The sequence below is a fragment of the Armigeres subalbatus genome, chromosome 1, assembly GCF_024139115.2.
Source record: "Armigeres subalbatus isolate Guangzhou_Male chromosome 1, GZ_Asu_2, whole genome shotgun sequence".
Taxonomy (NCBI): domain Eukaryota; kingdom Metazoa; phylum Arthropoda; class Insecta; order Diptera; family Culicidae; genus Armigeres; species Armigeres subalbatus.
The window spans coordinates 175,995,161-176,008,495 of NC_085139.1; the positions used below are offsets into that span (position 1 = coordinate 175,995,161).

Consider the following 13,335-nt stretch of genomic DNA (forward strand, 5'->3'; position numbering starts at 1 on the left):
ACATACAGATTTTTTCGAGCGAACGGAAAATAGTGAGGTCAGTATCATGCGAAAACGCCGCCACTACCGGTTAAAACTACGACGAACGCCGCCGCCGATAATTGTTGGACTGGCAAATTGAATTGAGTAAAAGAAATAAAAGTCATTTCTAATAATTATTGTGAAGGGATAATACGGTAATACGATAGTAATTGAATAAATACAACAAATATATTCTAAATATGTTCATTTTTGAAATATCATATGATTTTCCGATACATCGATATTTTCATTCCAATATATCGGTGATATCGATACTTTGATTCGATTATCGTATCGAATCAAATATTGATATTTTGCAGTATCAGAACGTCCCTATTCACATATAATGGAAAACATTATGCAGCCAACAGTCCTGCAGATGTTCTATGTTCTCCAAATCATTCTAGAATTCAGATTTTTTGTCAATAACGCTCGGTACAAAATCAATAGCAACCCATCATTTCCATACAATACATGCCCTATAGCTAGGCGCAGCTTCGCTTGAAGGTGGCTGGAGAGATATTCGATCCGCCATTGGTAGCACCGCAACCGCTGCACTTGGCACGGTGCCACCGGATCAGAGAAACGACTGGTATGACGGCGAATGTGAGCAGTTAGTAGAAGAGAAGAATGCAGCATGGGCGAGATTGCTGCAACACCGCACGAGGGCGAACGAGGCACGATATAAACAGGCGCGGAACAGACAAAACTCGATTTTCCGGAGGAAAAAGCGTCAGCAGGAAGATGATGATGATGATCGAGACCGTGAAGAGACGGAGCAACTGTACCGCGCTAATAACACACGAAAGTTCTATGAGAAGTTGAACCGTTCACGGAAGGGCCACGTGCCACAGCCCGATATGTGTAAGGACATAAGCGGGAACCTTCTTACGAACGAGCGTGAGGTGATCCAAAGGTGGCGGCAGCACTACGAAGAGCACCTGAATGGCGATGTAGCAGACGAAGATGGCGGTATGGTGATGGACCTAGGGGAACGCGCGCAGGATATAATTCTACCGGCTCCGGATCTTCAGGAAATCCAGGAGGAGATTGGCCGCCTGAAGAACAACAAAGCCCCTGGAGTTGACCAATTACCAGGAGAGCTATTTAAACACGGTGGTGAGGCACTGGCTAGAGCGCTGCACTGGGTCATTACCAAGGAGGACGTTTTGCCGCAGGAGTGGATGGGAGGTGTCGTGTGTCCCATCTACAAAAAGGGCGATAAGCTGGATTGTAGCAACTACCGCGCAATCACATTGCTGAACGCCGCCTACAAGGCACTCTCCCAAATTTTATGCCGTCGACTAGCACCAATTGCAAGGGAGTTCGTGGGGCAGTACCAGGCGGGTTTTATGGGCGAACGCTCCACCACGGACCAGGTGTTCGCCATTCGCCAAGTACTGCAGAAATGCCGCGAATACAACGTGCCCACACATCATCTATTCATCGACTTCAAAGCCGCATATGATACAATCGATCGGGACCAGCTATGGCAGCTAATGCACGAACACGGTTTTCCGGATAAACTGACACGGTTGATCAAAGCGACGATGGATCGGGTGATGTGCGTAGTTCGAGTTTCAGGGCATTCTCGAGTCCCTTCGAAACCCGCGTGCAGAGGTTACGGCAAGGTGATGGTCTGCTATTCAACATCGCTTTGGAAGGGTAATACGAAGAGCAGGGATTAACACGAGTGGCACAATTTTCAATAAGTCCGTCCAGCTATTTGGCTTCGCCGACGACATAGATATTATGGCACGTAACTTTGAGAAGATGGAGGAAGCCTACATCAGACTGAAGAGGAAGCCAAGCGGATCGGACTAGTCATCAACACGTCGAAGACGAAGTACATGATAGGAAGAGGTTCAAGAGAAGACAATGTGAGCCACCCACCGCGAGTTGGCATCGGTGGTGAGGAAATCGAGGTGGTAGAAGAATTTGTGTACTTGGGCTCACTGGTGACTGCCGAAAATGATACCAGCAGAGACATTCGGAGACGCATAGTGGCTGGAAATCGTACATACTTTGGACTCCGCAAGACGCTCCGATCGAATAGAGTTCACTGCCGTACCAAACTGACAATCTACAAAACGCTCATTAGACCGGTAGTACTCTACGGACACGATACCTGGACGATGCTCGTGGAGGACCAACGCGCACTTGAGTTTTCGAAAGGAAAATGCTGCGTACCATCTATGGTGGAATGCAGATAGCGGACGGTACGTAGAGGAGGCGAATGAACCACGAGTTGCATCAGCTGTTGGGAGAACCATCCATCGTTCACACCGCGAAAATCGGACGACTGCGGTGGGCCGGGCACGTAGCCAGAATGTCGGACAGTAACCCGGTGAAAATGGTTCTCGACAACGATCCGACGGGCACAAGAAGACGAGGTGCGCAGCGGGCAAGGTGGATCGATCAGGTGGAAGATGACTTGGGGACCCTCCGTAGACTGCGTGGTTGGCGACGTGTAGCCATGGACCGAGCCGAATGGAGAAGACTCTTATATACCGCACAGGCCACTTCGGCCATAGTCTGAATAAATAAATAACTGCTGGAATTTACTAGTACTTGTATATCGCAGATTGAAGCCAAGGCGCAAGTGGATGCCGTGTATACGGACCTGAAAGCTGCCTTTGACGTGATTGACCATCGAATACTCCTGTCCAGGGATGGAATGCTCCTCAGAGCAAATCAGGAGAAGAAAAAAAATGCTCACTGCTCTCGACACACGAATCTTTGCTCTTCTCTTTTGTACTTTTGCGTTTCTCTCTTTTTCGGGTTGCTCCGAAATATATTCATTTCTCAATGATAACTAAATGGTTTGGCTCAATGAGGTGAGGAAAAAGTTGCTCATAGAGTATCTTTGAGCCTCTTTTCTCGAAGGACGGAATTGGTGGTGGCGAATAAATTTATGATAATTAGTTGGCTAATCTAAAGGGTAGCCAGTTGGTAATTGTATTTATCGTGTTTGTTTAGAAAACAATTCAATCACTGTCATAATGCGGGTTAAGGACTGCTTCATTTTATTTTTACACGTTGAAGACATTCTCTTGAAACAGCTTAGTATATTTTAATCAAAATTGAAGCAGTCGACCAAATCTTGTATTTATCGGTCAAAATGGTATACACTGGGGTTATGCGGTTTAATAAGACCGATTTGCAAGATTTCCTCAACAATCGATTCGGCTTGGGCTCCGCTGTGTATTCAAAAAATTTGCAAATCTGGTGGGGGGAGCTGGAAAACTGTATAAATACAATATTATGGCCAGTTGGGAGAAAACCCAATGCGATCGCACATAAAATGATCTAGAGTGCGGCGCTGCAATGAACACAACAATTGACAGGAATGCAAAATAATACAACCCCAGAGCAAGCTCAGGTACGTTCAACTAGTCTCTATATACAAAAATGAGTTTGCATTTCCTTTGAGGCAATATAAATCATGAACGAGTGGACCAATTTACAAGATTCTCTCAGTAATCGATTCGTCTTGGGATCAACTGTATTTGTACATACTAATAGTTGATCAACTTGCTGGGGAAAGTTGGGAAGTTGTCTAAATGCAACGGATTAATAAGTTCTGAAGAAAGCCATCAAACTCGGAACTGAAATCGATCTAGAGTGCGACGCCTCAATCAATTAAATGATGACAGATCAAAAATAAAACCCGAGAGAGATCGGACAGTTCGTCTAGTATAAGATAATTTCGTCAATAATCTCTTTGCACTTCAAATTGTAATTGCTAACCAGATAAATGTTAAATTGCCTACATCAAGCTGCCTGTTGCTTAGAAGCAGTAAATAATTAATGTAAAGATAGAATGGTGTTCATTTCTACCCGTTCATGGATGCTATACACGGTCCCTATTCTTATGCTGGTCTCATAAAAGTACGAATGTGTAAGACTGTTGTGCGGGTAGCGATGGTATGACAGAAGTGTGCTTTCATTTAACTGTACGTTCAGTTGGAAAGAACAACAAAAATGATGCTCCTCAAAGAGGCTCATTGAGACGAACGGTTTCTCTCAAAGAGAGCCGCTCCTCATTTTTCCCACAACGAAGAGCATCTTTTTTGTATGTTTTGATCTTATCCGTGAAATGTTGTTGCTCACTTTTGATGAACTTTTTTTTGCTCATTGAGCTCATTGTGCGAGCAAATTCCAAGCCTGCTCCTGTCTAAGCTCTCCCACCTCGGTGCCTCTGAACGTTTTACGCTGTGGCTGGAAAGCTATCTTTCGAATCGTGTTCTGCGCGTTAAAATCGACTCGTGTGTATCCCGTCCGTTTAGTAATAAATCAGGTGTACCACAAGGTAGCAATCTGGGTCCATTGGTATTTACGCTGGTCTTCAACGATGTTACATTGCTGCTAGGATCGAAATGTGTGCTAGTCTACGCTGATGATCTGAAGATTTACTTGGTTGTCAAGACAATAGAAGATTGTTATCGACTACAAGGGCTATTGAATACCTTTGCTGAATGGTGTAAACTGAACAAACTTGTTGTTAGCGTTGACAAATGCGTGGTGATTACGTTTCATAGACTGAGAACTCCTATCACGTTCGAATACAGCATTGACGGAAATGCCCTCGAGCGCGTCGATCAGGTCAGCGATTTGGGCGATCTTCTGGACGCAGGGCTGACATTCAATCAGCACATTTCTTCCATTATATCCAAAGCTTCACGTCAATTGGGATTCACCACGAAAGTGTCCCGTGATTTCACCGACCCTTATTGCCTCAAAGCACTTTACTGTGCATTGGTACGATCAATACTGGAAAACTCAGCTGTAGTGTGGACTCCTTATCAACTATTATGGATTTCCAGAATTGAAAGCGTTCAACGAAGATTCGTCCGCATTGCGCCAAGAGATCTACCATGGAGAAATTCGCTAAATCTTCCTCCGTACGTAGAGCGTTGTCGGCTTCTGGGACTCGATACGCTGCTTCGACGCCGAAAGATTCAGCAGGCTTCACTAGTTGCTAAAATATTAATAGGTGAGATTGATGCTTCTGAACTCCTGTCCCGCATCGAATTCCGTACCATTGGTAGACAACTGCGATCTTCGTCTTTGCTGATGACCAGATTCCACGAGCCGCTTACATCGTGTGTTCGGATCTTCTCTTCAGTATACGATCTCTTCGATTTTGAGGAGAATTGTAGATTGTTCATTAGTGGGGTAGAAAGGTCCAAAAGACTAAATTAGTTATCTAAGACATTCATGTAGACTGCTGTCATATGAATTAAATAAATAATAATAATAATAACATGCCCTATGATGCCTTGCGATTATTTACGATTACGATATGTCCAAACCGGATGTGACAAACAAATGTGATTTACGTGTGTCTAAAAACGACGTTCTACACGGTCAGAAAAAAGTGCCCAATATTGGGTACTTTTCACTCAAATCGGGGGTTTAGTGTGGGAACCCAAAATTAAGTAATTTTTTTGGAGAAATTAATTAAAATAATCCTAATAATGAGTAAAATATACCTTATTTTAAATAGAGACTAACTAAAAGGTAATTTTTACTTAACTTTTGTAAATATGAGATTACTTAAAGTTAGGTTCCTACCGCGTAGGAACCGCGTAGGTTCATCTACCAGGTTAGCTAGGCTTGGTAGAAAATCGAAAGAAACTCATCAATCCACCCACCAATTAGAGGCCATGTGTATGAGATATATATGGACATACCACCAGTACACAAGTTGCATAAAAGATTCTGTGGTTCATATACAACTGAATTAAGTTACATTCGAGTTGCTGCAACCAAATTGGTGTGGATTGTGCTGCTGGGGTAATAAATTGCTGTCAATTTTTTACCAAGTCTAGTTGACCTGGTAGAAAAATTAGTCCGAAGACCAGAACGATGTGACGTTGGCCTAGTAGACCAGTTGGGCTGAACTACAGAATCATTTGAAGGACTTAGAACATACGGTTTCGACATATAAATTGTAAATCAAACGCATGACTTCCTAAGAGGTGAGCCAGCCTAGGGCTGCAAACCTCTATAATAAAGATATAAAAAAAAACGCATGACTTCTAGGGGCCTGTGTGAATATATAGGTTACTATAAATTTTGTACCAAGGAAAATCAGTATGCATATTCATTTTAATCAAGATGCTCATGTTATTATGTATGATACTGCCATCAGTCTTTTTGTTTCATCTTTTCAGAAATCATGAAGTCCATTTTTCAATCTGTGAACCAGAAGGATGAATATTCCCCGATTTAAACCAGAACATTTCTTGGCGAACTATTGGTATCTCTGAAGACATCATTAATCAAAAACTAGCTGGTGTTAAAGAAAGGTCCTCCCTCATCCAGGACATGCGAATTAAAACTTGGTGAGAGAATTCCATTATATACATATTAGGGTGGCTTCACCCATACAACACTCCAGTAAAATGCTAATATCTTTGCCTAACAAACTCAGCATAACATTCTGTATTTAATTCTACAAGAACTGAATGAGTATCAAAGTTCTTAATCGTAAATTGTTCCGTCCAACTGCAAATCACTGTTTTTGGATGTTCTGCATACAATTTCCCATATAACCTTCCAGCGAGTTTAGCATCGCCCAAACGTTGACCGATTTGGCTGAAATTTTGTCCAGAGCATAAGGGCATCAAATAGAACCGTATAAGAGGGCGGCCCATCACAAAATTTGAAAAAGTGTTTTTTGAGCCACCTTAATACATATATTTACCAAATTATATTGAAACTATATTATTATATACCATATATAAATAAATAAATAAATAAATAAATATAAGAAAAATAACCATTAGGGCACCCGATTGAAGCGATTTGGATAGGAAGAGTGGAATCGCCAACTTCCTGTTGCTGACGTTTCGTGGATAAAGGGCGGGCTCTTCTCCCCATCTATTGGTTCAATCTGGGAAACGAGGGCTAGATAATATTATTGTATGTACGAGTGTGTTGCACGAGTGTTTCTGCTTATGGAACCACCCACCCATTTTTGACCCTTCATACAGGAGTTTGATGAAATACAAACAATAATATAATCATGATCAAATCGTTTGTCAAATATGTCCACTGTCCTGTGCTACCTATAAATCTCTATAAATTTTGTACCAAGGTCCGAGCGTAATTATAGACAAAGGATTTGAATAATATGAAGTTTACTAACTGAAACGGTAACATGTTCCAGTTATCGAACGGCTAGTGTAATAATAGCTTCAAGAGGAAATTGTGCTTCTACTTGAAGTGCATTAATCTTTATTTTGCCGCAAAATTCTTCAAGACTTTTTTAGTGAAATGGTTTCACTGTCATAAGACGAGTCAAGTCCGAGACACTGGAGACGACCTTACAGTTGAGGTCGAAATACGTATATGTTAAAGTAATACGAGGTGGTGGAATTAAATGGAATTGTACTAAACTCGTCTTATGACAGCTTCAAGACAGGTTTAATCCCAAACAACCTTCTAGAAATAACTCCAGAATCTCTTGGAATTGCTTCAGAAAATGATTTATGATGTTCTTTAACCCTCTAAGATCCAAATGTTTGTTTTCCACTCGCTCAAGAACACTTTTAATTTTTGGACTTTTGTTTTTTGAAGATTTTTTGTTTCACCCCATCCCCCTCATGGACCCACTCAAATATGCAACCTTTTATCTCGGTGTCTAGCACAGTCTATTCCAACATATTTGTTTAGCATTAGCCGAACCAAATTCCAAGTTTCCAAGAAAGCGAAAATAGTTTACATAGTTTATAGGCTCACATTAACGAAATTTCTTCCAATCTTCCAATAATCTAATAAATCAATATTTAAATGAATAAAGTGTTACTTGTAGGGCTTAATGCCATTAACCGTTGAGCTTAAAAACGGGATGAAGCTAGGGTTCGATTTGAAATATTTTACAATACGATTTGTCAATTTGTTCGGAAAGAACAAAGGGAGCCGCTGCGACAAGCCTTCTCTGTAGTGTATAACCTCTTTATATGTTTCCAATGGGAAATCAAAGAAAGCTTTCAACTAACAACTACAGTAACAATAACGATTATTAACCTATTAGGAAGTCATAGCTTCTTGAACGTAGTCTTAAAGGGAAAAAAAGAAAACAAATTTAGAAGCGCAGTGCATTTGCACTCGATGAAATAGTTTAGTAAAATGTGTGAGCGTGTTTTTTTTTAATTTCATAGAAGTTGGATTCCAAACTACTGTCGATAGTACATGTACCGTTAAATTGCATTGCTTCATATTTGATGTCTCAACATACAATCTTCTTTATTAATATACGAGATATCGATAATAAAATTTCACCTACTGTATACAATCCAACAGCTCTGTAAGCTGCTGGTTGTGCTTGTGGCAAGCACTGTTGCAGTGACACTATCACACATCGTTTCCAGGTTGGATGGTATCTCGGGTACACGTGAGGAAGGTTGAATTCTGGTTTACGGGTACTGGTTCCACGTTGTTGAGATCAGCTTTACGGCGAAATTGTAGATCGTCTTACATTGGAGCAAATATTTCACTTTTGCCTTTTCAACTCATCACTGAGCAACTGCTCGTAATGCATGTTCAATTTTCGATCCGCAGGATAAATAACTAGTATACCACTTCGCTCGTCTAAATTTCCTCATTTCTTACATAATGTTTGGCCTGCTGGTACAGCTGCACATTAACGAAAACAAATTTATTTATTTTCGTTTATGTTGGTTTTCCTTTCCGCGTATGAGGAAGGTTTTTCGGCTTCGTTTTTCCTTACAAAGCCGTTCAAAGCGCGGTCAATTTGATGGTTCTGGGGGCTATTTATAGTCAACGTCGAAAAACGATAAGTTTTCACTTGCAAAGGCACACATAATATTTCCACTGTTAAGATTTTCGCTTGGAAATTTACTCAGCACTATTTTCGTTTGATCATCGTCGATGACAGTATTAACGATCTTCTCTACTATGATTGAAATTCATTTGTCGTAGGTCTCAAGCCGCGAAGCGAGGTATGACGTAGTCATACGCCAGATCTTTCCCTACAAAATCTGGTCAACCGATGATCGAAATGTGTCTGATCGCCATACGAACTGCGTAACAGGATCGATGACTCAGAGGAAGCACACATGTACTGAATCGTTGTGTTATTGTTATTATTTTTTATTTCGTCGGAGTGATGACCGCGAGTGAAAAGAACCGCGCGTGTATGACTACATCGACACACGAATTCGTTCTGATGGAGATGAAATGAAAATCCAACCGCTCGAAGCTCGAGATGTTGACGCGAAAAGGCCGTCTTACTGACTGGTAGAGTCTGGCGATGTGCACCGCCTGTGTAAGTGGTGGGAAAACTGCGTTCTCTTGCTCGGTTTCTCTCAGCTATTTTCCATCTCGTAGTGATCACAATTCCTATCAACATGACTGAACGTTAGTGCTACTATAAAACGGAAAAATCAAACAAATCATTTGGATAGTGCAACTCATAGTTATGCTATGATCAGACTTTAACCCCACAATCTAAAGGCAGTCCAAAATCCAGTAGGGGAAGGAGTGGCAATATGCCCTACCTAAGCAAAGACTGCTTTAATGTCTTAGCTGTAGCGATTTTCATGGTTTTTTTTTTACCTCATGCAACAGTTAAACAATATAGCTAACTGATGCCATCTAAAAATTGTAGAAAATCTCAATCATATTCATAATACTCACATTTGAAAAAAGTGGCGATATATCGCTGCCGGAAAAACTCATGAGGCAAAACGCCTTCTTGCTGGTAGCTATTAGGAAACAACGCACCACGCGTCGGCGAATTAGCATTCTGGTATGGACAGTGCGTGGAGACGCGTAGTACGTTGTAGGTTAGTTGCCCTAGGGCGTTTTGCCTCGCCAAAATGTTAGATGCTTCGTCAAAATGTGGAAAATTTCGGTTTTTCCAGCCTTCCTATCTGATATTTTGACACTTCTTTCGCCTAACCTACATAATTTTACGTCTAGCTTTCGTTACGGCCATGCCAAATACGGTAAATATGAGGGAATACCCAAAAAACTTATTGACGGGGGGGGGGCGTTTTGTGGCCTCTTCCCCTATAGAAATAAAAAATGCAATGCTTGTTAATTAACAGACATACACTGCTGAACAATATACACAGGATTCTGTTTTTACACGATTTTTTTTCGCTCGTATTTTTGATCGTGTGACTTCAATTTGCCACCAAAACCTTTGCAACATGTTCCAAAAAATCCTAAATAATTCAAAGAAAATTCACATGGCAATTAATATGCGTCAAACATCTAGGATGGTTGCAAAATGGCGAAAGTGTAAATCGTGTAAAAACAGAATCCAGTGTAATAGATGCATTGCCTATTTTTCATACAAAAGTGCCTTCTTAGAGTTTGTGTTTCCTAGTAATTCAAAATTCCGCAGAAAATACTTTTGTTTCATACCTCATCGTTTTCACGATATGTGCAAAACCGATTTTTGTACTAAAATCTGTTTTCGCAAAATCCCTTTAGCATTTGAATGTAGGAATGAAAAAGAATGATTCACAAATATAATAAAAATTGACTATATGTATCCAAACTCTTGTGAAAATAACAACAAAATTGATTGATCCACTACTGAGAACCAGGCCGTCATACGTCATTGTATGAAAAATGGCCTATGCACATATTATGTTGTCCTGCAGTGTGTATTAGAATTAGGTTTAGGTCAAACAAATGAATTTTATTTTTTCATTATTTGATCTCCAGTTTTCACGGCTCTTCGTCCACACTGAGAGTTGACTTAATGTTACGTTTAGACAAGGCAAGTGAATTGAGCAAGTCGCTTGAATCGAACGCGAACTGAACGTGTAAACACCTTAATTCAATTCACATGAACGAAAAGAAAGTTGAACATGTTCAACTTTTTTCAAGTCAATTGAATTCAACTGAGTTGTTCAATTCACCTGCCCTGTCAAAACGTAGCATAAGGTCCATACAGGTAGCCCCTAGTTCACAGTGTAACGCGGCTTTGTGCTTACCGTGCCTATGAAATGAATACATGGTTAGGGTGGGTCTAATAAGAACTTAACTGATAATGGGCTCTGTGAAGCCTAACCGCTAATGGAGCTCTTTCACAATATTGAGTGCTAAAGGAGCTATGACGTAGTGGACTTTTTCCTTCTCCGAGACAATCAATTACCCGTATTCAATCCCAACTTGATATGACAATCTAAATCTACTCGCGTTTTCAAGGGCACACCACTCAACACGGAAGCAACGCAGAACTGTCATTTTTATCATTTCAGCTTTGCTGCGGCGCAACATGCGTGAAATAAAAAAAAAAGAAAAAAAGAACTGTGTCTGACATTAATCAAAATTACGTCAAAGATACTCATACACCATATCTGTTGACTCTAGAGGAGGAATTAACCGAGGATCAGACTGTAAAAAGCAACTTGGATCTGCCAGAAAATGACCAATCATTATCTGGTTGGCGATTTTTTGTAAACAAATATTGCTGGAGGCCGGACTGGTCTACGTATGATGCCAAACAACGAACTCGTAGACTTCAGGAAAAGGCTGCAGCAAAGGCTAGACGAAACCAAAAATGAAGAAAACAACAATTTCATCATTCAAAAAATAGCATAAATCAAACAAAAAATTCAAATGGAAAAACGGTTCACGGACGCGTTCACGATTCGGACAAACAACTGTTGGCCAATACAAACAAAAACAATTTGCAGGTCCTCCATCAACCATCGACCATCCAATAGCAGGCCTCTCGATCCCCAAATTCATCAACTTAAAGAAGGGCGAGACTATAAATCCATACCGGCAAAACAAACAAATTTCAAATGACAACAACCTCGAACAGCTACAAATGGAAATTGCTGATGCAACCACAACAACGACAAATTCAGCATCAGCATGGTCAATTGACCCAATGCGTCCACCTATAGTTAGCATGACTCAACAATCAGCTGACGAAGACGGACGTTTCCTGAAGGCTCGACTACGGGACCCGAAAATAATGTATATCGTGCGTCTTTATCTGGCATATTTGTATGACAAGGAGTCATCATTTTGCCATGAAGGAATGACACCCATCAGCATCAAAATCAACCTGGCATCACAAGGTCTTCCAACCACAGATGAGGAACTTCGGAAAATCTTCTTCGATGTGCATGCGGAGTATGGCGTTTCTAAGAAGGCGACAATTGATGATCTGGAATCTTACCGTCGTCATCTTAGTAACCTGAGAATACAACATCTGCAACACATAAGGGACAGCGTCAACAAATTTCACAATCCAAATTTTCAAAAGTAACGACTCATTTCGACGAGAAAGAGGTAAATATTTTCACAACCGACGTACTTCCAAAAACGTAAAACCAAAACAGAATGCGACTAAAATTTTGATATATTATCAAAATTTCAATCGCATGAAAAGCCCAGCCAAAATTAAGGAAATTCATAATAACATTTTAGGCTCGTCCTTTTCGGTTATTTTGGCAACTGAAACCAGCTGGGATGAAAGCGTGAGGAATGAAGAAGTAGCTTTAATGTATTCAGGGATGACCGCGATTTCTCAGAATCTAACAAAAAGTCTGGCGGTGGAGGTCTAATTGCAATCTCCACAAATTTGGATTCAGAAATAATAACTACCAAAAAATACAAGAACTTTGAACACGTCTGAATGAAATCTAATATTGCAGGTAAAACCCATGTTTTCTCTTCTGTGTATTTTCCACCGGACCATGCGCAAACAATTTCTCATGAAAGCTTTTTAAAAACTGCGGAAGAAATTTTATCGCAACTTCCACCTGAAGTCAAAGTACATATTTATGGAGATTTTAATCAACGCACCGCTGACTTTATTCCGGATTCAGAGAATGAGTAAATCCTTCTTCCAGTTATGATTAATTATGATTAATTAATCATAGAGCATCTTAGGGGAAATGCTACAAGGTTAAAAGACTATTATTCTTCCATTTACTTCCACTATTCACTTTTATGTATCAACAAGCAGATACGTATTTCGTTTCCTACTTGGAAACTTCTTCAGTGTTTGTTATCGACTGTGAATAGTGGAAGGAAATGGAAGAATAATAGTCTTTTAAAACTTCTTCCAGTTGTTGGGGAAAATGAAACACTACTGTTTATATTTGATAGAATTGCCAGCTTAGGGCTTAACCAAATCAATGTTAGGTCATACTGGCGCCGCTGCCACGTCAGAATGCAAGTCAATGTAGGGAAGGGGGAGGAAATGATGATGCAATCACTCGCGGAATTTGCTGGAATTTCTGGGTTAGGTTCTAGAGGCAGAGGTCCGTCTTGGTTAACGAGCTGCCAATGGGATAGATAGGAGAA

General features: G+C 40.6%; 1 protein-coding gene across 2 annotated transcripts in view; it reads right to left on the reverse strand.

The window, feature by feature from the left end:
- The window catches only part of LOC134205550 (mitogen-activated protein kinase kinase kinase 7), a 102,583-nt gene that overhangs the window by 17,912 nt on the left and 71,336 nt on the right, over positions 1–13,335 (reverse strand). The gene's annotated exons all lie outside the window — the stretch shown is intronic.